Here is a 24,728-nt window from a genome sequence, read left to right as displayed (position 1 = left end):
CAAGGGGCTCCTCTAACTGTCACAAAGAAGGCATACATATGGAAGGTGCTTGATGCTATAGAACCTTGGTAATTGGGATTTTAAATGAATAATAAAGTACATTGCAAGCTTGTTAATCCATTCTTCCCATTTTGTAGGCAAAGCATGATCTCCCTTGAAGTTGGTAATGCCTATCTTCTCCTTATAGTCACAGTTATTGTATGAGGACTCATTAGAGTTGGACTATCCAAGACCCAAAGTCACGTCCACCGCACTTTGCTCAAGTTGCTTTAGTTATCTAATTACCTACCACATTTAGTTTGACAAGAAAAAAAAGCTTCCTTAATTAACGAATTAAACACTGGTTCCTTCACGTAACTTAGGCACCGACACAGAAAAACAATGTCAAGAAAGTTCCTTTTTCAACATTTGAACTTTATTTATCAATCTTTGGAATGCATCAAATAAACCTGCCCGAAGGCTATTCCAGCAATCCACAGGGATCGCTATTCCAAGTTCCGCCCATTGACTAGTATGCGGGCCTCGAGATCCCATCTCGAGTTATGTCGGCCTCTTGTGCAGGATCCGGAGGCAAGGGATTTACGGCCAGAGCCTTCCCTGGCACCCAAGCGTCCTCCTACTCCAAGTAGCACCCACAGAGAGATCTCTCGCGGCGGGTTCGGTCCACGTACCTGGCGCGGCTAACAACCCCCTTGGATAGGGTCAGGCAAACAGTCGGAGGTAACTGGTACTGCCTCTTCCTCCAGGCTTTTAACGTGAAGCATTAGTTATTTTCCCTGAATTAGTTCCTTGAGCAAAGAAGTACAAACAGTGCACCTAAGTGTACAATCAAGAACATTCCAGTGGTTGTTTGTATGGCCAACTGCTAAGGTATAATTCCTTCTCCTCGAATGCTTGCAGCATTCGATCCTGGATCAATCACGACTTGGCAAGATCCCAAGGGTTTCGTAAGCTAAGTTGCTTGTTTACCCTTTTTTCTTGGGTTAGGGTTTATACCCTGTTGACCCGAATTGTCTCTACCTTAGGTTTCCTTAAATTAGGTCAATAAATCCTGGGCAACCTCGTTGCCCCAACTTGGTTGGTCAATTGCTTTCTTGGCAAATTCGTAACTCCCCTAGCTTGGCAGTTAAGTCCAAGGAAGAGTGATGTAATAGGATGACTACTCATCCTCTAGAAAAATTAGACTTGTACTTAGAACTCGCCAAACTTGGTCTAAGGAGTTGCAATAGTATTTGGACACAAGACCATATGACGTTGCATCTTGTTGCACGAGATAGGTGTCAGCATCTAACTTGTGGGGATTGTTCTTCTCATCACATGGTATTCCTTGGTCAAGAATACCTTTGATCAAGTTGTAGGGTTTGGGAGTCCTATTGACCCAATCCAAAACCTAGCCCTACTAGGCCGATAAACGTTTTGGCCCTAGGGTTCCTAGATTCCTTGCGGAAGTCTAGCATTTGGTCAAGTGATCCTTAGGGTGAGAACCCTAGATCGTTCTTGCACGGGTGATTAGATAGTCCTAACATTTTGAGAATGTGAGTAGGACCTTTGGGATCGAAAATATTAGATCGGCATCCCAAGTGCGATACTAGGCAGAATTTTAACATAGCTTAACCCTACCTAGCACATTGAGGTGATCGTCGTATGCTAACTAATCATACCTTTATGATTCTCATGTAAGCTACTCAATTATACGCGAATTACTTAGTTGATCTAACCAACCCACAATTTAAGATGATCTTCCCTTTTAAAGGTGCAAATACTTTCTTCTAAATTTGTAAGTACTTTTCCCCTAAAAGATGTAAGTAACTGCAAGATAGGTGAGATGCATCATTCCATGCAATTTCGAGACCATAGTCCTTTTTGCCTTTATGCAACTTAAAGGATCTACAGAGATCTTTCTTTTCCTTGCCCTATACTATAATAATTGACATTCAGAGCTAACTCTTATAAACCCTACGTTGATGCATTGAAATCAAGCTTTAATATTTTTAATGAAGATGCATTCAAACTTTGATAAAAGAACTCCATGCATGAGCGAATACCATGAGCCCATCATTGAATTAATCCTTCCTTTAGCACTTAACCCAACCTAAAATGTAACTATCATCGCATGCAATTTGCAAAGTTCATAAATCCTTTCCATGCATTGCGACTATTCAGATATCATTTAATGACTGTCTACGATTATCTTCTACATGAGCCACAACTAGGAAATTATTACATAAGTGCATTATGTGTTGCATGCCCTATCCTTTGTAAGATGCAACTCGGACATCTTCGCTCAATTTCATCTTTTAACTTTGCAACATACGTTCAAAAATGCAACTACCCTTAACCACGGAAGTGCATGCAACTGAAATATGTAGATGGAATGAGTATATAAATTTCCTAGGGCATTTAAACTTCCCTACGAGAATTTAAAACATGCTTAATGCATCTTTTCCATGCGGAAATATTTTCAAAACCTGGGCATTAAGAACCGGGGCATTGTCCACTCTTGTACTCGGGGCATTGTCCACTCTTGTCCACTCTTGGAATCCTCTCGACTTTTTCTTAGGAGCCATTGATGCAGTAGACTTCGACTCCGCGAACTCTCCTTGCCCTTTATCCGATTTCCAAACTCCCTACTGCGCGAGATTTCTTCCCCGCACAGAAATTGGGCCTTGTCAGATACGATTTTAAGAAAAATCGGAGGCACAGGGTGAACTAGGCCTAAAGCTTCAATAGAAGCTTCCAAACTTCTGGAACAACCAGGGAGATGACATGGAGATGATAATGATGGTGAAGATGACGATCGGCACGGCGGCAGCAGGTGAACGGTAGCAGCGGGCAACACGATCCCCACGATGGGCAGCAGCAGCACGGCCAATCATTCAATCCCCCCTCAAGCTTGGGGAGGGGGGGTTCATATAGGGTGAAGGGGGTGTGAATGGCCACACAAGTGGCAATTTGCATGCTCCCCTCCCCCATGCTCCTCCAACTCTCAACTTCCACACATACTCCCTCTCCCCACAATGCAATGGCTGAAGGGGAGGGAGTTTATTCATAAAAAAATTTGCAAAAATTATCCCTTGTTTGTCCCTTGAAGGGGTGTTCCCGCGTGGGCTACGGTTTTTAAGCCACGGCTTCCTATACACGACACGGGGCTGGTGTTTGTTAATGCATGTGGAAGGAGCACTTAGCCCAAGGTTTTTTTGGTTGCTTTGAACATCTTTTGCACAAGGTCTAGAGTCGTTAATATTTCATTATGGAAATATTACATTCTCTCCCCCTTAGAGGTATCGAGATGTCCTCATCTCGAGAAGATCTGGGGGTATTGTTGGTTGAGAGTACTTTCATCCATCCAAGTGGCATCCTCTTTGGGGTAATCTTTCCACTGGATGAGGTATTCTCTCAAGGTTCTAGATCTCAAATGCCTCTCCCTAACATCTAAGATCCTGCCAAGCCATAGCTCAAGGACTCCTTGGCTCGGCATTACAACTTGTTGATCATCAAGCACACGACTAGGGTTAGGCACATACTTTTTCAATAGACTGATATGGAATACATTATGAACTTTTAGGTTTTTAGGGAGTTGAAGTTTGTAAGCATTAGGCCCTAGGCACTCGAGAATCTTGTAGGGTCCACAATATCTTGGACTTAGCTTTTTGCATTCACCCAAGGATAGGGAACTCTTCTTTGGATGTATGCAAATGAAGACCATATCACCTTCAATAAAGGTTCTGTCTTGCCGTTTCAGGTCTGCGTAAGCCTTTTGTCTGTCCTTGGCGGCTTGGATGTCTTGTCTTATTGATTTGATTTGGTCATCCATGTCTTCCAGCATCTGCTTTGAAGCTTCAACCCTCAAGGTTGGATCCAAAAAACTCAAAGGACTATGACAATCGTGCCCATACAATGCTTGAAAAGGGGTCATCTGAATGCTTTGTTGGTAGGAAGCATTGTAGGCAAAACTCAACCAATGGCAAATATTGAATCCACTTTTTGGGTTTGCGACAGTAGAGTGCCCTAAGAATATCTTCAATGACTTGGTTGACTTGTTCTGTTTGACCATCAATTTGGGGATGATAATCTGTACTGAAACAGAGTTGAGTCCCAATGGCCTCGAAGATAGCCCTCCAGAAGTGTGATGTGAAGAGAGAGTCACGATCACTAATGATTCTTTTGGGTAACCCATGCAGTTTGAAAATCTCCTTAGTGAATAACCTTGCAATGTCTGAGACCTTATAGTTTGTCTTAATAGGGATAAGATGTGCAACCTTGGTGAGCATATCTACCATGACCATAATGGAGTTGTACCCTCCCTGAACTTGGGGCAGGCCAACAACAAAGTCCATACTAATGAATTCCCATTTCATTTGGGGAATGTCAAGTGGTTGCAATTTCCCTGGCATTTTGACATGTTCGCCCTTAATGCATTGGCAAGACAAACATTCCGTGACATATTTGAGAACGTCACCTTTGAGCCTATCCCAATAATAGCTCTTCTTGACCACATTAAGGGTCTTGGCATAGCTAGGATGTCCTGAGAAAGGGGAGTCATGGGCTTCCCAAAGTATCTTCTGCTTGAGTGATTGGCTTGTCAGGATACATAATCTTGTCCTATAGTAGACAAGTCCACTGTTGATGATAGAGAATTCTTGATACTTCGTTTGTAGCTTTGGGTCTTGATCTTTGATGGGGATCTCCCTTAGCAATTTCTGATAGGTTGGTTCATGGCATGCCTCTTCTCTAGCTAGCTCAAGAATTGGGTTGTTTTGGCATGGATACCTTTGTGGCTAGAAATCTTGCTATTGATGGATCTTGCAAAATCAGAGAATTTAGAAATGCCTTGCGACTGAGTGTATCGGCAACTACATTCTCCTTTCCATGCCAGTATTTGATTTCAAAGTCATATTCTTCCAGTACTTCAATCCATCGACGTTGCCTCATATTGAGCTCATTCTAGGTGAAAATCCATTTAAGACTCTTGTGGTCCATCACTAGAGTGAATTTGTTACCCAGTAAGTAGTGTCTCCAAAGTTTGAGAGCATGGATGACAGCCAATAGTTCTAGATTGTGGGTTGCATGATTCCTTTTGTGGCTTTTCAGTTTCCTTGAAGAGAGTGCTACGGGATGACCTTCTTGCATGAGCACATATCCTAAGGCAAGTGCACTAGCATCAATTATCACTTAAAACTTCTTACTAAGATCCGGAAGCTTCATGATGGGTGCTGATACCAAGCTTTGCTTTAGTTTGTCAAAGCTGGACTGTTCAACAGGTGTCCATACAATTGATACTTGCTTCTTTAGTAGATCAGTCAGAGGTGCTGCAATCGAAGCATAGTTTTTGATAAAGACCTTGTACCATCCTGTCAATCCAAGAAAACTACGTATATATTTGACAGAAGTTGGTGTTGGCCACTCCAGAATGTTTCTGACCTTGGTCGGATCTATTGAAATTCCTTCCGCTGATACAATGAATCCCAGATATTCAATCTGTCGTTTGAAAAATGCACACTTCTTCTTCTTGGCATAAAGCTTATGTGCTCTCATTGTTTCAAGGACGAAGCTATCAAGATAGGGCCTAAAGATATCCTACGTTAGCCTGTTGAAGGTAGTAGGAGCATTTGTCAGTCCGAACGACATAACTAGGAATTCAAAGTGTCCATACCTTGTGCTGAATGCCGTCTTTGGGATATCTTCTTCCTTGATCCTTATCTAATAATATCTAGATCTGAGATCTATCTTAGAGAAGATCTTCGCACCTTGAAGATGGTCAAGAAGTTCATCTATTCTTGGAATGGGGTATTTGTTTTTAATGGTCGATTGATTCAACCCTCTGTAGTCAATGCATAGTCGAAGCGTTCCATCTTTCTTCTTCTAGAACAGCACTGGAGCTCCCCATGGCGAACTGCTAGGATGGATGTAGCCTTGGTCTAACAATTGCTTGAGTTGCTCCTTCAGCTCAATTGCTTCCGGGATGGACATCCTATATGGTCTCTTTGCGATTGGTGTAGCTCCTAGCGCTAGCTTGATTTCATGATCGAATTCCCTTTGAGGAGGAAGTTATGTCAGCTCTTTAGGAAATATGTCTGCATATTCCTTTAACCATGAAGATTCTTCCCTAGATTCCTGATTCTGATCTATCTTATTTAGTTTAATCAAATAGACAGGTAGGCCTTTCCTAACTCCTTTTATTATCCATGTTGCTTTTGCCAGTTGAATTTTTGGCTTACCAGCCTCTCCTTGAGTTGTAGCTAGTTCCCCTTCAGAATTTCGAAAGGAAACTTGGCCCTTTACACAATGAATGTAGACATCATTGGGTATTAGCCAATCCATACCGAGCAAACATTCGTGGACACCTAGGTTCATTATCCTGAATCTGACAGAAGTTGACTTTCCACCCAGTAGGAATTTCACCTTAGCAGTTTGCCTGGTACAAGAGACCTCTCGACTATTTGCTAATTCCACAAGTAAGGTAGGTACATCTTTTGTGGCTATTCCTAATCTTCTTGCACAGACTGGTGAAATGAATAAATGTGTACTACCACAATCAATCAAGGTTTTGAAGCTTTTACCTTGATAATCTGATGGAGTTTGAATCACCAAGAATTGGCGATTCGGGCCTTTCTTGTGAAGAGCTGCATGAACTGTTTCCCTCTCAATGTCGGCTTCCCTGGTTGGAACTTCTTCATCACCCAACTCCTTGTTGGCAACACTGGTGGTTCTCCCTCTGGCCCTGGCAGTGGCTCCTTGGCCATGGGTGGCTCCTTGGCCATGGGTGGCTCCTTGGGATGGCCCTTGATGCTGTCCTCTGCTAAGCTTGGGACATTGCCTTTTAAAGTGACCACGCTCGTTGCAATGGAAGCAATGGAGATTGCGGCCATTACCTTTTGTAAGAGCGAAGTTGTTGACAGCGTTCGCCCTAGCCTTCTTCCTTTGTCCCTGATTTTGGCCTTGCGCTCTCTTGGTCTGAGATCTAAGCATTCCCTTGTTCTGATCCCTATAAGACCCAGTCCTGTTATTCCTTGGCTTGGTTTGCACCTCCTGTATTATTGGCGCAGCTTGAATGAGCACATCTTGTAGGTCCGTTGGGCGCATTGATTTCAGGTGGGTGTTTATGGGTGGGTTTAACCCGGCACAAAACTTTGATACCTGTTGTGTCATATCCATTTGTGGTGTGTACTTTAAGAGAGAGACGAACTTTGAATAGTATGCATCCAGGGATAGTCCAAGCTGCTTTAATTCATAGAATTCGTTCATCTTCTGTGTGCGATAGGCAGATGGCAGGTATCTCCCTCGCACAGCTCTTTTAAGCTTCTCCCAAGTAACTGACCCTTCCGAGATCCCTTGGTCTCTGCACCATTGTTTCCACCAAAGTCTTGCTTTGTCGGTAAGCTTCAGTTTGGCAAGCATAGCTTGGTTATCGAGTGCAGTGCCTGTTGCCTCAAAATAATTCTCCATGGATTCGATCCAGACCTCGGCATCAGTTTGGACGGTCCTTCCCTTACCATCGAATTCAGGTGGCTTGATTTGTTTGAGAAGGAACTTCTTCTCTTGAATTACAGCCATACTTAGTGCAGGGGTCGGACTAGGAATCTGCACTTGAGGTTGTGCCTGGGCATTCAAATTCTTTACATTAAAAATTTGCTAAACGTTTCTCACATTGCATTAATATGCCTAGTTCAGCTTTTAGCCAAGTGACCTAATCACTTAACTCCTTTACCAACACTTTTAGCCATGATAGACAATGATAAAAAATCTTATTCATTCATGTGGGCATAGCTCTTTTGAGTACAATTATTTTGGGAAGGTAGAACAAGTTGATACAATAATTTGGAAAAAATAAGATTGTGTTACATTCGGCTATGGGAACTGAGTAATAATATGGAGTGAGGTCATGGATTTTCAGGAATCGATAGGTCATAGGAAGCTTGGGGTATCCCTTTCTTTGATACCCGTTCTTCTCATAACGTCCCAGTATCTTGATTCTGTCGACAGGAATTACTCGAGTCACTTCTTCGTACACATACTTGTTTTGTTTGACTTCCCGACCGCCGACATGTAGGGTTGCGTTTGTGTGAGCCTCAACAAAGATGTATAGCTTCACGATCTTAAAGTCCACTTCATTCTCTTCAAGTTGGTCCGAAGGTACGCAAGTTAGTGGGCCGCTATGTAATATATTCTTGATTCACCTATCCATCTCCGTTCCAAAGCACACATTGTAATCATAAACATAACCTGGAATGCCAAGAATTTGTTCCATGCTTCGCGACTCTGCAGGCCAACATCCATAAGTAAGTAAGGAAATGTTCTTTATGACAACATTGCTCTATTTCCCCTCATTAAGTTCCCTTGTAAATATTAGATCCCGTTGGTTCGCTCTGATACCAACTGTAACGTGTCCCCTTGTCCACTTGTAGGACACGTTTTAGCAACCCATCGGGAAGAGAGTCTAGAAGGCATTGCCCGGCACTCCCAAGGAATGTCATGGGGTTTGCGATCTAGGTCTTCCCGAGTTTGCCACGAAGCGGAAGCACTCCGATGGTTCCCACTTAGGATCAACCTAGATCAAGGAGGTAGCTAGCGTCAAACTACTTGTACAGAAACATCAAGGTTGAAGCAGATTTATACTGCACTTGGTTCAAGGAGAATGGGAAATGAGAGGGATGCGAAGCTCGATCTCTCTGCCCGTAAGGCATAGTCCCATTCCGTTCCCCTAAAATAGCATAAATCAAGACTCTAGCTCTATAGATTCTAGGTCATTGTTACCTCGCTATCAATTTCCTTTGAGAAAAGTTTCCGACCAACCGGGACCACCCTTCCGTAGCACAGACCCAGAGTCACGTCCACCACACTTTTCTCAAGTTGCTTTAGTTATCTAATCACCTACCACATTTAGTCAGCTTCCTTAATTAACGAATTAAACACTAGTTTCTTCACGTAACTTAGGCACTAACACAGAAAAACAATGTCAAGCAAGTTCATTTTTCAACATTTGATCTTTATTTATCAATCTTTGAAATGCATCAAATAAACTTGCCCGAAGGCTATTCCAGCAATCCGCGTGGATTGCTATTCCAAGTTCCGCCCCTATTGACTAGTATGCCGGCCTCGAGATCCCATCTTGAGTCATGTCGGCCTCTTGTGTAGGATTCGGAGGCAAGGGATTTACGGCCAGAGCCTCCCCTAGCACCCAAGCGTCCTCCTGCTCCAAGTAGCACCCACAGAGAGATCTCTTGGGGCGGGTTCGGTCCACGTACCCGGCGCAGCTAACAACCCCCTTCGATAGGGTCAGGCAGATAGTTGGAGGTAACTGGTACTGCCTCTTCCTCCAAGCTTTCAACCTGAAGCATTAGTTATTTTCCCTGAATTAGTTCCTTGAGCAAAGAAGTACAAACAATGCACCTAAGTGTACAATCAAGAACATTCCAATGGTCGTTTGTACGGCCAACTGCTAAGGTATAATTCCTTCTCCTCGAATGCTTGCAGCATTCAATCCTGGATCAATCGTGACTTGGCAAGATCCCAAGGGTTTCGTAAGCTGAGTTGCTTGTTTACCCATTTTCCTTGGGTTAGGGTTTATACCTTGTTGACCCGAATTATCTCTACCTTAGGTTTCCTTAAATTAGGTCAATAAATCCTGGGCAACCTCGTTGCCCCAACTTGGTTGGTCAATTGCTTTCTTGACAAATTCGTAACTCCCCTAGCTTGGCAGTTAAGTCCAAGGAAGAGTGATGTAGTAGGATGACTACTCATCCTCTAGAAAAGTTAGACTTGTACTTAGAACTCGCCAAACTTGGTCTAAGGAGTTGCAATAGTATTTGGACACAAGACCATATGACGTTGCAGCTTGTTGCACAAGATAGGTGGCAACATCTAATTTGTGGGGATTATTTTTCTCATCACACGGTATTCCTTGGTCAATAATACCTTTGATCAATTTGTAGGGTTTGGGAGTCCTATTGAACCAATCCAAAACCTAGCCCTACTAGGCCGATAAACGTTTTGGCCCTAGGGTTCCTAGATTCCTTGCGGAAGTCTAGCATTTGGTCAAGTGATCCTTAGGGTGAGAACCCTAGATCATTCTTGCACAGGTGATTAGATAGTCCTAACATTTCGAGAATGTGAGTAGGACCTTTGGGATCAAAAATATTAGATCGGCATCCCAAGTGCGATACTAGGCATAATTTTAACATAGCTTAACCCTACCTAGCACATTGAGGTGATTCTCATATGCTAACTAATCATACCTTTATGATTCTCATGTAAGCTACTCAATTATATGCGAATTACTTAGTTGATCTAACCAACCCACGATTTAAGATGATCTTCCCTTTTAAAGGTGCAAATACTTTCTTCTAAATTTGCAAGTACTTTTCCCCTAAAAGATGTAAGTAACTATAAGATAGGTGAGATGCATCATTCCATGCAATTTCGAGACCATAGTCCTTTTTGCCTTTATGCAACTTAAAGGATCTACAGAGATCTTTCTTTTCCTTACCCTATACTATAATAATTGACATTCAGAGCTAACTCTTATAAACCCTACGTTGATGCATTGAAATCAAGCTTTAATATTTTTAATGAAGATGCATTCAAACTTTGATAAAAGAACTCCATGCATGAGCGAATGCCATGAGTCCATCATTGAATTAATCCTTCCTTTAGCACTTAACCCAACCTAAAATGTAACTATCATTGCATGCAATTTGCAAAGTTCATAAATCCTTTCCATGCATTGCGACTATTCGGATATCATTTAATGACCGTCTACGATTATCTTCTACATGAGCCACAACTAGGAAATTATTACATAAGTGCATTATGTGTTGTATGCCCTATCCTTTGCGAGATGCAACTCAGACATCTTCGCTCAATTTCATCTTTTAACTTTGCAACATACGTTCAAAAATGCAACTACTCTTAATCATGGAAGTGCATGCAACTGAAATATGTGGATGGAATGAGTATATAAATTTCCTAGGGCATTTAAACTTCCCTACGAGAATTTAAAACATGCTTAATGCATCTTTTCCACGCGGAAATATTTTTGGAACCTGGGCATTAAGAACCGCCCGGGGCGTTGTCCACTCTTGTACTCGGGGTGGAAGCTCCTGCGTGCGCTCCTCTCAAATTTTGCTTAGGAGCCATTGACGCAGTAGACTTCGACTCTGCGAACTCTCCTTTCCCTTTATTCGATTTCCAAACTCCCTACTGCCCGAGATTTCTTCCTTGCATAGAAATTGGGCCTTGTAAGAGACGATTTTAAGAAAAACCGGAGGCACGGGGTGAACTAGGCCTAGAAGCTTCAATAGAAGCTTCCAAACTTCTAGAACAATCAGGGAGATGACATGGAGAGGATAATGATGGTGAAGATGATGATGAGGGAGATGATGATGATGATGATGATGATGATGATGATGGTGGTGGTGGTGGTGGTGGTGGCACAACAGTAGGCGGACGATGGCAGGCAGCACGATCCCCATGGCGGGCAGCAGCAGCACGACCAATCATTCAATCCCCCCCTCAAGCTTGGGGAGGGGTTGTTGAGATATCGAGCTCCACTCGTGATACACCAGGGTGACCGTTGTGTATTTATGTCACTGACTTGTTAGTTGCAGACGCGGTTGGTACATCGCCCATGAATAATAGCTACATGATAGCTATCCTTATCTACTCTAGTTCGTGGCTCAGTTAGTATGCCACCTTAGTTAGTTGAGTTTGGTTTGAGACCCATATATAGGGTTCTTCTATTTCTTTGTACTAGAGTTCTTTTGGCTTACACAACTAAGAAGAGGAAAACTATTTTCAGCCTCCACCTCTGTGTGTATTCCCCCATTGTGGAAGCAAGAAAGCTACAAGTGAGACTCCTTCCTTCTCTCCCACAATCTTGACATGGTATCAGAGCCTTGTTTGTGGTAAGGAGCTCAAGAAAGCAAGCCAAGCTCGCAGTGTTCTGGTAAGAGGAGCAGTGTTGCTTTCATTTTCTATTTTGGGAGCAGATCTCTGCAGGTAGCACAGCCGAAAAGTGCAGGAGTGCATTGTCTCAGGTTGAGACGCCCTTCGCAGTGAAGCAAGAGGGCAGTATATGCTGCGGGAGAGGGCTTTAGCCCTTTGGCGACCTTGTTTTTTTGATTTGAGGCCATTTCGGGGCTTGTTTTGGAGGCGGAAGTTTTCTGCACGCACTCAGGAAAAGGCCCAGTTTTATGCTGTGCAGCCACTGTTCTACAGGTTAGTGAAAAGTTACTATAGAAATTGCATCGTATGCTTGTGCACAGAGACATTGGGAGTTACAGAATCATCCCTGTTGCCTGTTGATGCAAAATCGTCACTAGGAAGTGACTGTGTGGTCAAATACCACTTTCGTCAGTTTTGCAGATTTGCCTTTGTGAGGTTGAAGCTGTGTTCTTTGCAGTGACATAATTTTTTGCAGTGTTTTGTAATGGCGTCTGATTCTCTCTCACAGATTGTCACTGAAAAGCTTGACAAGAACAACTTCCAAGCATGGAAGTTTAGAATGACGAATTTCCTTATGGAAAAAGGATATTGGGAATTTGTTGCAGGAAATGAAGAAGAACCAGTTCTTCCTGATGTTCCCAATCAACAGCAAATGCAGGCATTTAAAGCATGGCATGAGAGAGACAGGAAAGTTATGTACTGGCTGTCTATCAGCATTTCAGACTCTATGATTGTGCATATTCAAGATACAAGTACGCCAAAGGAGGCATGGGATACTTTGTCAAAAATGTATAGCACAAATACGCAAGCCAGGAAAATGCAGCTCAAGTAAGAGTTGCACAATGTGCAAAGAGAAAGTATGAGCATCAATGACTACCACATGAAGGTGAAGAAGATTGCAGATGCACTTGCTTCCATTGGGTTGCCAGTGGAAGATGATGATTTAGTCTCAGTGACCTTGAATGGTCTAGGAAAGGATTATGCACAGTTCCGAACATCCATTTCCGTCCGTGAAAGATTTCCTAATTTTGAGGAGTTGATTGCTCTTCTAATTTCTGAGGAGCAGAGAAATGGTGGTACATCTTCTTCAGGAGGAACTTCAAAAGAAACTGTTTTCTACTCAAATGCTGGAAGAGGTAGAGGCAGAGGTAGAGGAGGCTGATATGGAGGCCGTGGTAGAAATCAGAATATGCAGCAAACTCAAGAAATCCAGTCCTATGGAGGAGGACGTGGTAACTCTAGAGGCAGGGGGAGCCAAAGAGGTCGTGGTGGATGGCAAAGAGGCCAAAATGCAAACAGTAATGTTGAATGCTACTACTGTGGTAAAATGGGTCATATGGCTAAAGACTGCTATAAAAAGCAGAATGACATCATGAATGGAAAACTGCAACAAGGGAATTATGCATCTTCTAGTAGACAGGGTGATGACAGAAATGAGGATTTGTTTATGGTGCAGCACATGAACAATTCTGTGACAAGTGCAGAAGAAAGCAATGATGTATGGTATGTTGACTCAGGTGCATCAAACCACATGACAGGTCATGCAGAATGGATGGAGGATGCAAGGAAAATGGAAAAACCAGGATTTGTGGAGACTGGTGATGATACTGCACATCCTATTGTGCAGATTGGAAAAATTCCTTTGTCTATGCAGGATGGGAAAAAGAAATACCTGTCCGATGTATTTCATGTCCCGAATATCACCAAGAATCTGCTCTCTGTTGGTCAAATGGTTGAGTAGGGCTTGCAGGTCAGATTTAATCCTCATGGATGCTTTGTTGAGGATATGAAAAATAAAGGTCGCTTGATAGCAAAAGGAAAGAAGAAGGGCAGAATGTTTACGTTGGATGTAGACATGCCTGAATTGAGTGCAGCAATGTTTGCACATGGGACCGGTGTAGTTGCAGATATTGATATCTGGCATAAACGCATTGGTCATGTTAATGTACAGCGACTTAAATCAATGCAAGCCCAAAATATTGTTGCAGGATTGCTCAAATTCAAGGTTGCAGAAATGCATAAGGTACGTGAAGCCTATCAGTTTGGAAAACAGGCAAGGAAACCATTTCCTAGACATGTTCAAGAGAGTGAGAAGCCATTGGAATTAATCCACTCTGATGTGTGGACTACTAAAGCTGCATCTCTTGGAGGCTGTCATTATTTTGTCACTTTTATTGATGACTATAGCAGAAAAGTTTGGGTGTATTTTATAAAAAAGAAAAGTGAAGTTTTTGGGCACTTCAAAACTCTTAAAGCTATGGTTGAAAAAGAAACAGGCATGCATATAAAATGCCTAAGGTCAGATGGAGGGGGAGAGTACCTCTCAAATGAGTTTGCAAGGTTCCTGCAGGAGCATGGCATAAAGCAGCAATATTCATGCAGTCATACCCCACAACAAAATGAAATTGCAGAAAGGAAAAACAGGCATATTGGAGAGGTATCTCGTGCCATGCTCAATGAAAAAGACTTGCTAGATTTTTATTGGGCTGAAGCAGTTGCTACAGCAGTCTACATAATGAACAGGACTCCCACTGCAGCAATACATGGAATGACTCCAGAGGAGAGGTATACTGGTAGGAAACTAGATATTTCTCATTTGAAAATTTTTGGTTGCATTGCCTATATACATGTGCCAGATGAGTTGAGATCCAAGTTGGATCCAAAAGCTGAGAAGTGCATCTTTATTGGTTACTCTCTGCAGCAAAAAGGGTATAGATGCTATAACCCTTCTACTCATAAGTTTATAGTGAGCAGAGATGTTGTTTTTGATGAGATGAGTAGCTGGTATAAACCAGTAAATGTGATTTATGATGTAGATGCACAAAATGTAATGCTGCACAGAATTCACAGCAGCAGTCACAAAATATTAGTGGACATGGAGCGTCCTCTAGCAGTGGTTCACATTCTTCGCCATGGATAGGCAGATTGAGATCAGGAGAATCTTCTCAAAGCAATGCAGATAGTGGTATGCAGGTATCACGAAAAGGAAAAGAGAAGGTTGATCAGCCCATGTTTGATGTGAATGCAGGTCACTCTTATGTGGATGGTGAATCCAGTGGCTCAGAACAGAGCATTGATGATGAGTTGGGTATTCCTTCTATTGTTACACCTGGAGTAAGGAAGACCAGGGGTGTTTTGAGAGCACCTGGTAGTGAACCTACTTTGCGCAGGTCTACGAGAGCTAGGTATCCTGTGGATAGGCTGAAATATGATGGATTTACAGCCATTCACTATGCATATATGGTCAAAGTGATACAGGAACCAGAACCCACTTCTTTTGAGCAAGCCATGGGAAAAGAAAAATGGGAGAAAGCCATGGATGAAGAAATGGATGCCTTGGAAGCAAATGCTACATGGGAATTGGTACCTTTGCCTAAAGGTAAAAATGCAATTGGCTGTAAGTGGGTTTATAAGGTGAAGCACAATGCAGATGGTTCTGTGAACAGATACAAGGCAAGATTAGTAGTCAAGGGGTATGCACAAACATATGGCATTGACTATGAAGGAACATTCAGTCCGGTTGCAAGGATGGCAACCGTAAGAGCAGTCATTGCTATGGCTGCATCAAAGGGATGGTATTTACATCAGATGGATGTAAAGAATGCCTTCTTGCATGGTGATTTGCAAGAAGAGGTCTATATGGAGCAGCCACCAGGTTATGTGCATGCTGTTCATCCTGAGTTTGTTTGTAGGTTGAAGAAAGCCTTGTATGGCTTGAAGCAAGCACCTAGAGCATGGTTTGACAAGATAGGATAGTATCTTGTCACTATTGGCTTTCAGATTTCCAAGGAAGATTTCTCGCTTTATGTGAGAAAAAATAGAGAAAGGTATTATGCTACTTGTCATTTATGTTGATGATTTGATTATGACAGGTGACAGTGATGAAGATATCCTTCATGTGAAAATGCTATTGAAGCAGAAGTTTGAGATGAAGGATTTGGGAGAGCTGCGTTATTTCTTGGGCATTGAGGTGATTAGATCACCAAGTGGGATACAGCTCTTGCAGAGGCACTATGGATTAGACATGCTGTCCAAATATGGGATGACAGGCTGTAAGCCTATTTCAGTTCCTTTGGAGCAGAATGTGAAGCTGAGCACAGATGCAGGCGAGCTTCTAGAAGACCCTACTATGTACAGACTCATAGTAGGAAGTTTGATTTATATGACTATTACCAGGCCAGATTTGAGCTATGCTGTTGGATTGGTAAGTCAGTTTATGCAGGCTCCAAGGAAGCCACATTTGGATGCGGCTAGACGCATACTCAGGTATGTGAAGTCCACATTGTAGTATGGACTATTTTATGAGATTGGGGTTCAGATACAGTTGCATGGATACACTGATGCTGATTGCGCAGGTAGTATTTCTGATAGACGATCTACCAGTGGATATGTGTTCTCTTTTGGGAGTGTTGTAGTCACTTGGAGCAGCAAGAAATAGCCTACAGTTGCCTTGTCCAGCACAGAGGCTGAGTACAGGGGTGCAGTAATGGCTGCATGTGAGGTAGCTTGGTTGCATAAGCTACTTTATGATTTGCATCAGTCTACGGATGGGCCAGTTGTCATTTATTGTGACAACATGAGTAGTATACACTTGGCAAATAACCCAGTCTATCATGCTAGAACAAAGCACATTGAGGTGCATTATCACTATGTGCGGAAGAGGATTTTACTAGGTCTTATTGATCTAGTTTATGTCAGCACAGAGGATCAGGTAGCTGACATATTCACGAAGACATTGGGCGCAGAGAAGCTGCGCAAGTTCAGAGACCTGCTTGGTGTGCAGGAATTGGGATTGAGCTCGAGGGGAAGTGTTGAGATATCGAGCTCCACTCGTGATATGCCAGGGTGACCGTTGTGTATTTATGTCACTGACTTGTCAGTTGCAGACGCGGTTGGTACACCGCCCATGAATAATAGCTACATGATAGGTATCCTTATCTACTCTAGTTCGTGGCTCAGTTAATATGCCACCTTAGTTAGTTGAGTTTGGTTTGAGACCCATATATAGGGTTCTTCTATTTCTTTGTACTAGAGTTCTTTTGGCTTACACAACTAAGAAGAGGAAAACTATTTTCAGCCTCCACCTCTGTGTGTATTCCCCCATTGTGCAAGCAAGAAAGCTACAAGTGAGACTCCTTCCTTCTCTCCCACAATCTTGACAGGGGGGGTGGCCACACAAGTGCCAATTTGCATGCTCCCCTCCCCCATGCTCCTCCAACTCTCAACTTCCACACATACTCCCTCTCCCCGCCATGCAACGACTGAAGGGGAGGGAGTTTATTCATAAAAGAATTTGCAAAAATGATCCCTTTTTTGTCCCTTGAAGTGGTGTTCCCGCGTGGGCTATGGTTTTTAAGCCATGGCTTCCTATACATGACGCGGGGCTGGTGTTTGTTAATGCACGCGGAAGGAGCACTTAGCCCAAGGTTTTTTCCATTGCGAGAGATTACTTTGAACCGCTTTTGCACGAGGTCTAGAGTCGTTAATATTTCGTTGCGGAAATATTACAGGATGGGATGCAATACATGCAGATTTTGTGCAAGCTAGAGTTATGTACATATAGTAGATGTAATGTAATTGTGGTAGGTGATTAAAGTTGTGATTGATGAGGTCCAATTAAGGTGGATTCCCAATCAAGGTAATTTTAGATTATTTCATTTATAATCAATGGAAGAAATGGAAAACACTAATCCTTTTGTCTATTATGAGGGTGAAGGACATCCAATCCACATGGACTATTGTCCAGTACCCATAATGATGCTAGGATTAGGCTATGGGTGAGGCACGGCTTCAAATTGGAACCCCATTGTATGTTGGAATCATGGGTAGCCAAGTCATGTTTCCTCAGGGTGTCCACATAAATAAGAGTAGTCCAAGGTCGATGATGTTGATCAACATTGTCCTGAATGTAGAATCACCCACATATATCCTGATTCTCCACAATGTAAGCTATCATTGCTTCAGATCCAAACTTTACTTATGCAATCACAATGGTTAGTGAGTTTATGGCCAACCTTGGAAAGAAGCATTGGAAAGTAGTGATGAAGAGTTTCATGAACTACTTGAATGGCACTAGAGCTATGTGCATTTTCTTTGAAAGAAATGATGTATTTGTCATTGGGTATGCAAGTGTCAATTTTTACAAGGAATGTGCACTTTAAAAGTCTAAGATAGGTTTTTTCTTCACACATTCATAGGAGGTGTAGTCTCATGGATCTCTAGATTGCAATCATGTACAACCTTATGTACCATTTGAGGCTAAATACATTGTAGCTATTAAGGCATGCATGGAAGCTATATGGCTTACTCATTTATTGGGAAATTTGTTATTTCAAGAGAGATGCCCATTTTGCATTATGTCATAAAAAATGAAAATTGAGGTGAAGTATCACTTCATCAAGGAGGTCGGGCACCCCTTGTACTAGTATACATTGTGTACAATCATATATAAGTGAAGTAAATGTAGAATAAGGGTCATAGTATCCACCAAAAAACGTTTTGTATGATTCCTCTCTCTATCTCTCTCTCTTAGAAGTAATGGTGGGATTTGGAGTCAATGCAATGAGAGAGAGAGAGAGAGAGAGAGAGAGAGAGAGAGAGAGAGAGAGAGAGAGAGAGAGAGAGAGAGAGAGAGAGAGTGTGTGTGTGTAAATGTGTGTGTGTGTGTGACCTTGTAACCAAATTCATCAAGTTGTCTTGTACTAATTAGACTCTTATTTAAGTCTACAACATGCTATACATTCTATAAGACAAAAGAATATCCATTTGGTAGTGACAAATGTATATCCTCAATACCAACAATACCGCATGTATTGTTATTACCAAGATGGTCGTTTGCCAACATTGTAAGTAGTGAATCACTATTATATGTAGTGACATGGAATGATGCTCCATAATCCAAAAGCTAACTCTCTCATACACCATTATCCATGGCAGCCAAGAATGCATTAGCAAAAGAGGATAGATTAAAAACATCTCCATCATCACTACCATGTGCATTAATGTCAATATATTTGCTTGCTCTTCTCATCCTTTTTGGCATCATTTGCAATTTGCTTTTCCTGTTAGATATGCTCAATGCCCCGCCCTCATAAGGTGCCACCAATGATCCATGGTGCTCAAAGTTGTAAGGCCCCCATTATGAGGAGAAGCCAAATGTGAGCCCGGACATTGGTTGAGTCCTGACTTGTATATCAGATGAGGTCTATGTGACCGGATGGCAAAAAACCCCGGCCCGACGGTAAAGGGAATATTCCCTGTCCAACTAGTGGAGGCTCATATGGTAGGTCGGTCATGTTGACCTAACTGCCTTCATGGGCTATAAAAGCTAAACCCCTTCACAACCATCCATCATCCATCTTTCACCCACTCAGAGTTGTTCCAGCTAGCCTTAAGCTCTTCACTTATCTTCTATCTAGATTGCCATCTAAGCTTCAATGTGGAAGCACACGGGTGGACAAAGCCATTTATGTATTAGTTGTTTGGAGCTAAATAAATTTTCTAATTCTCCTCTTATCTATTGTATACTCTCTCTATCTCTATCTCTTTCTCAGATTCTGTTTGCGCACTGTGTAATTTTTACATTTCCCCCCTTTCCCTGTTTTCCACTTGTAGCAATCCTTCTTTACATGTCGCTTCTTATTATAAAAGAAGCATACCACATTCTTTTGGTCATGTGGCTTACTCCTTGACTTGATTCTCTCAGGAGAGTTCCCCATAGCATTTGACCTTCCTTTCACAAAATGAGTGCACTAGAGCCTTTTGGCCTTGCATTGTTCTTTTTCCACTTGTAAGACCACTTATATGTGTAGAGTTACTAGTGGTTGTCTTGAAAGTGTCCCAAGTCTTAAGTAAGTTGACCAACAAGAACATAGCCTTAACCAAATCATGGAAAATGGTCTCCTATGATGTTAATTGGTTGAAAATGGTATCAAACTCATCGAGATGGTTGAACATAGAAGTCCCCTCCTCCATGCGGAGATCAACAAGTTACTTTAACCATTATGCCTATGAAGTAGTATTTTCTTTCTCATATAGATCATGTAGCTTTTTTTCTATTCATCATGTGCACCACCTTTATGTCTTGTGTAGCTGAGAGTGTTAAATAGTTGAGAGTGTTAAATAATAGTGGAATATGCCAACTCATCCATTTCTTTCATATGTCTAGCTTCATACCCTTAGGCTTAACACCAATGCATTTGATTGGCTTTATCCACTTCTTTTGGGCTAGTACAATATTTAGATTCGCTCTTTCTAGTAAGAAAAAATTGTGCGATGAAAAATTTCAATATTAAATAATGCAATTTTAGAAGTGTATGAAGAAGCCATGATAGATACAATATGTCTTGTACACCAAAATGCAAGATACTGCAAGCTCAAAAGAGACAAATTAACTACTTTGTGAGTGCCTTGCAAAGTCAAGTAATAGCTAAATCAACATAAAAAAGTATAAAACTAATGCAAATCTAATGTTCTAGTACTCCTAGAAGCATGTAAAATTATTGTACATTTTCAATAAATTTCTATCTATTTTCCAAGCATCAAAGACCAAATACAAATGAATTACTTTTATATTTCCAATGCAACCAACATAATCATTGCAGTACGATACAATAAAATATGTCTAAGATGATAATTTATCCATGCCAATGTTAACTCAAAAGTTAGGAAGCAATTCAAAAGTCACCTAGTAATAGCAAGAAACATCATCTCTTTCTCTCTTTTTCTATTACAAAAATGGCAAACTCTCTGTTTAAGAATCTCCTTCAAAGATGCTGATTCAAAGGCCTTTCTTGAGCTCTCTACTTAAAACCCTAGCTTACAACAAGCAAGCCCCTTGCTTGCAAATGAAAAGCTACCCCTTGCTTAACTAGGCCCTGTGCTTGCATATATTAAAAAACCATGTATACAAGCATACAAAGCAAAGCTAACTTGCATTAATTTCAGCCGCCACTAATGGTCGCACAAATGCAACCAAATCAAGCTATGGAAGTTCTGAAATGAGCCTCAATGGATCCTCAAGCTAGAATACCGGTTTGACTTATATATGGAGCTTGGTGATGAAAATAGTACCTCTATTATGATGGTTATAGCAAGCAAAAAATGTCATAGAAAAAGCTTGAATCCTTGAGCTTTGTGATGATGAAGCTTCAATTCTCGAGCTCCTCTATCCAAGCACAAGCTCCTAGGAACATGGCTCTAATACCATTTGAGAGGGAAATAATGGTGGTATGTGAGGTAGAAGCTATGGAGTGCAAGAGGATTGAGAGGGAGGTCACACAAGAGAGATTACTGGGGATAATGAATGGTGTCCTTATTCTTTTTCATCTTCACTTATATATGATTGTACAATGCAAGGGGTGCCCACCGGGCTATTGGCCATTGATCTTTACCCTAACAAAATGGATTCATCATAAAAAGAAACCCTCCACTACTATGCAATCATTATTCAAGGTGCAAAGCTTTTACTTTTTATGGCTATGATAGAATACCCTACGTCCATCCTGATAGAATATCCTAGGTCCATCCTCTTACCATGATAGTAAAGCATGTGATGTTGGGCATGGGAAGCATGCTCTGCGTTTGAATTCATAGGAAACCCTTCCCTTGATAAAATACTTGGATTTTGCCTCTTCCAAATGAAAAATTTGACCTCTTGGCCATATCAAAGCTTCGTGTAGGTGCAAATTGGAAAAAGCTAGAAAGCAAGTGGATGGGAATTTGGAAAGATAATAGACATCATGTGCCTAGAAGGAAGATAGTGTGCATAAGGCAAAATGGTTGAAAGTATATTCATCTCATATGTGCAAGCAAGGTTGAGTGAAGGGAGCTCTCTCGCTCAACCCCTGAGACCTAGGAACCGCTTATTGGTCAAGCGTTTCAAGACGAGTGGCCATGGCTACCTCTCACATAGCCGACACACTCTCCCTATCTACGGGGTGTAGTGAGCTTAACTTGATGATCGATGGAGTACCCTCCTCTTTCTTGCACACCAGTAGCTCCACGATCCTTGATGCAAGCTCAAGTAACCTCAATCCCTCTTTGTCAACCTCCATTCTCCATAGCCACATGAGACAAGATAAGAGAGGAGAAGAAAAGAAGATGAAGAGAGGAGATGGGGAACTTCTTCTCCTCGATCCCTTACTCTCACACAGTCACTCCCTCCCTCACTCACACTCCCTCACTCAAGCACACACAAGAAGGCAAGAAGAAGAGAAAAAGAAGAAGAAGAAGATTTTTGCTGCACACCAAGAATGAGAGTTTCCATTAACTTTTTGGCTTATATACATGCCCTCTTTCCCTTGGGTGGTCATCCCCTTTTTACATGGCCGGTTGTGGCCTAGGCCCCTTTTCCCTTTGCCCTAACTTCCTAGCTTAGTCCTACTACTCATTCATGGTTACAAATTGCAGAGGAGGGAGCTTCGTGCTCTTTTATAAAGATTTTGGATGCATCTTTACATTTAAAGGTACGCTTTCTTGCTTTTGGCTTTTTTGCAGCTTCCATGGTTGCGCCTTGGACTCCTAGTGGTTTTTCCCATGCTGTTAGATTTTTTTCGAGCCCACTCTTTTGTGAGGTGCCTTTTTATTTTTTTTTCCTTTCACTTTTCCTCTTGATGCCTCTTTTTCTACTTCCACTCTGCAATAAACAATACCTCTTCTAGCTGAGTGCAAGTCCCATGGCACTACTAGGTCATGAGGTGGACAGTGGTGATCGGGTAGCTAGGTGGCCTTTTGAGTTTGTATACAAGCCCGTGTGGGGGTTGGTGCTGGGTGGTCCAGCCCTTGAAATCGAAGATGAAGTTGGGGTGGGTCCTTTTTTGTTGCTGCTGTTGAGGGGATTTGTCCTTTGAAATTGAAGATAAAGTTGAACGAATCCTTGTATGGAGAGAGATGGATGGGTGGATCCATATTTGAAATTGAAAATACGGTTAGAGGGATCCATATTTTGGTCCTCCATGGTTTCCTTCTCATGCACTATTCCAAATGAGATTCTTCATTCACTTTTTGATTGGGGCTGCCTTGGTCTGTCTCTGTTTAGTTTTGCCTACATGGTGATAGCATCACATAAGATGGCCTCTCTCTTAGGCAGGTGCTAGTTTCGAGACATTGCAATTTTGAGCTGATGAAGGTTTGATGAGAAAGGGAGAACATGTGAGTTGATGATGACAGGGTTGCAGAGGAATTGAGCTTGGGAAGAAATGGATCGCCCGATTAAGGTGGTGGAGGACATGGCATATTATATGGATGATGGGGCCTCCGAGGCCGGTGGTTGGGGCCTTTGTTTGTACCTAGAAAGAAAAGAAGGTGCACTACCTGGGGGTGTCTGCTCTACCATGTGGTGCATGGTGCACATGCTTGTGAAACTGGGAGATGGGTCTAACCTTGGTAGTGTCCCACATTTAGGACCTAGTTCAAGCCCTCGGTGGTGTCCCACACTTGAGGACCCAATTCATGCGTCATTGTATGTGCGGTCCATTGCTTAGGGAGACAAGTTTGGGAGAATGTCTTGCCCTTGATGTTCCCTAAGCATATGCAGTGGGGGACGGGGCTAGGTATGGAAACCCTAGGTGTAGTGATTGCGTCACTCAAGATGCTTTTGGGAGATCCAATATTTTCACTCTTTTTTTTTGGATTAGATGATCATAGCTTGCATTTTAACATAGGGGTGTGCCCAAGCTGTGTCCTGCTCTTCCTCGAATGATTTGCGAGGTGGTTTTAGGGACTTAGTCAAAAAGGTGCAGATCTGCAGGTATTCCTTGATACTAGCCTTTGCATTAAGAGGTGTGGTTGACAAGAAAGGGCACCTCGTGAAGTGTGTTAAGAATCGCGTGGTGGAGGGGGTTGCTCAAGATGCTGCGCCAAACACACATAGAATGCACAAGGAGAAGCTCACTCAAGAGACAAGAAGAGAGATGGAGGCCAAAACATTTTCTTGCTGGTTTCTTCTTCTTCTTCCACACACTTACAATGTACTCAAAGTATAGATAAGATACAACATAAAAGGAAAGTGGCCTACTAAGTCAAACAATGCATAACCGACTACACTAGTCGACTGACGCTATAACTATGCCAGCTGTAAATAGGTGTAACAACCTGAATATAATAAGTAATGAGTCAGTGGCCATGTGAGAGTCATAATGACCATCAACGTTCTAAGTGTAGATGTATGGACCCATCTAACCAGGCGGTCCATCATCCATGTCCACATGTGTTGAGCTTGCCATCTCAACACTCCCCCTCAAGCTCAACTGCATCTCTGCAACTCCAAGTAAGCTTCGAAACTTTTGAAGCTTCTCTGTACCCAATGCCTTCGTGAAGATATCAGCTATCTGATCCTGTGTGTTGACATACACCAAGTCAATCTCACCTGCTAGTACCTTCTCTCTCACAAAGTGGTAGTGTACCTCAATATGTTTTGTCCTAGCATGGAACACAGGGTTCCTAGCCAACTGTATACTGCTCATGTTGTCACAATAAATGACAACTGGACCTTCCACTTGCACATCCAAATCAGCCAGTAACTTTTGCAGCCATACTACCTCACATGCTGTAACAGTAGCACCTCTATACTTAGCCTCTGTACTCGACAAAGCAACTATACATTGCTTTTTGCTGCTCCAAGCAACTGCTGCACTACCAAGAGAGAACATGTATCCACTGGTAGATCGTCTATCAGACATACTACCAGCCCAATCTGCATCTGTGTATCCAAACACTTGTACGTCTGTACCTGCCTCATAGAAAAGCCCATAATGTAATGTGGACTTCACATATCTCGATATGCG

The sequence above is a fragment of the Lygodium microphyllum genome, chromosome 26 (assembly GCF_053477565.2).
Source record: "Lygodium microphyllum isolate KBCC chromosome 26, Lygodium_microphyllum_v1.1.10, whole genome shotgun sequence".
Lineage (NCBI taxonomy): Eukaryota > Viridiplantae > Streptophyta > Polypodiopsida > Schizaeales > Lygodiaceae > Lygodium > Lygodium microphyllum.
This window is presented reverse-complemented; position numbering follows the sequence as displayed.